This window comes from Hemiscyllium ocellatum, unplaced genomic scaffold (assembly GCF_020745735.1).
Source record: "Hemiscyllium ocellatum isolate sHemOce1 unplaced genomic scaffold, sHemOce1.pat.X.cur. scaffold_795_pat_ctg1, whole genome shotgun sequence".
In the NCBI taxonomy this organism is placed as follows: Eukaryota; Metazoa; Chordata; class Chondrichthyes; order Orectolobiformes; family Hemiscylliidae; genus Hemiscyllium; species Hemiscyllium ocellatum.
The window spans coordinates 105,584-107,408 of NW_026869240.1; positions in this window are offsets into that span (position 1 = coordinate 105,584).

A 1,825-nucleotide genomic window follows, 5' to 3' on the forward strand; every position below is an offset into this window, starting at 1 on the left:
GACTGCAGATGCTGGAGATCAGAGTCGAGAGTGTGGTGCTGGAAAAGCACAGCAGGTCAGGCTGATGAAGGGCTTAGGCTCGAAACGTCGATTCTTCTGCTCCTCGGATGCTGCCTGACCTGTTGTGCTTTTCCATCACCACAATCTCGATATCTAGGGATGGTGATGGTGGTATCTGGTCATTGTCTGTAAAAGGGCTCCTGAAGAAGGGCTCATGCCCGAAACGTCGATTCTCCTGCTCCTCGGATGCTGCCTGACCTTGTGCTTTTCCATCACTTCTCGATATCTAGGGACGGTGATGGTGGTATCTGGTCATTGTCTGTAAAAGGGCTCCTGAAGAAGGCTCATACCCGAAACGTCGATTCTCCTGCTCCTTTGATGCTGTCTGACCTGCTGCGCTTTTCCAGCAACACATTTTCAACATTGTCTGTAAGAGTTGATTCCATGAGTATGAGTATGTCAGGCTGTTCCTTGATTGGTCTGTGAGACAGCTCTGCACATTTTGACACCAAACTCCAGATGTTAGTCTGGAGGACGTTGCACCATCGAGAGGGCTGATTCTGTGGTTGTATTTTCTGGTGCCTTGTCAGATGCTGAGTGGTCCATCCAGTTTCATTCCTTTGTTGAGACTTTGCAGTGATGAATACAGTGAGTAGCTGGCTGGGCCACTGTCGGGTTGGCAGGATATTTTTCCACCATTGACAATGGTTCCATGGAGATTAGTAGATTCCTAATTCCAGTTATTTTTTCTTGAAATCAGATTCCACCATCTGCCAAGTTGGGATTCGAACCAGGATTTCTGTCATTGGTTTTAATATTTTGGGTAAAAGTTAAATACATTAGGTTTGTTCACTCACTTTAAATATCACTTACCCAGGTTTTGTTTCTTTGTGAAACACTGTCCATCATCCTGTCTCCTCCATCCTTCTCTCCACCAACAAGAGTTTGGAGCACATGGAGTTTCTCTGTCACTAAGACTGAGACAATCCGATCTGCTGCTTCCCTCCCTCCCACTGAGTCAAACTGCCTCACGTGGTGTTCCCGGATTTTGTCCAAACTTTCTCCAATCCCGGTCAAGCCTTATCAGAGCTCATCTTGACCCTTTTACCCTCATCTCAGTAAACCATAGAGTTTCCACCTCTCTCTCCTCCCCCTCCTCATCAGTCTCCGTCACCGATTCACAGATATTGTTCCTTGTTCTGTCTTTTCTGGTTATGTCCTTCTCTCCCATTCTGTGAAAAACTAATATTTGACCTCATGGTTGTTGAAAAAATCCTGCTCCATCTCCACTCTCCCTTTCCTTTCTGAATTCCTTGCATTTGGTGTCCCTCATGGATCTATCCTTGGCCCCCTCTTGTATCTCTCTACATACTGACAGGAGGTGACATTGTGCAAAAGCACCATGTTGGGTTTCACATGTACACTGACAATGCCCAGCTCTCCCTCCCCGTCATCCCTCTCCATTACTCCACTGTTACTCAGTTATCAAGCTGCAAACCACATTCCCACTACTCGATTAGGTGCAGTTTCCTCCAATGAAACATTGTCATGGTTAAACCCGTTGCCTGACCAATTCCTTTCCCTTACTGCTGAGCCCCTCCCTCTCACTGAGAACTATACAGCAGAACTACACTCTTCACAATATTGCAGTTCACTCTTCACAATATTGCAGCTTGTTTCTGACGCGAAGCTGACCTTCTGATTAGACGTTTACACAATCCCAAACACCAGGAATTCCAATCTCTTAAACGTTGTTTGTCCCCTCCTCACTCCAGCTCCATTGCTACTGAAACCCCTTACCCGTGTCTGTGTTGCCTTAAACGTG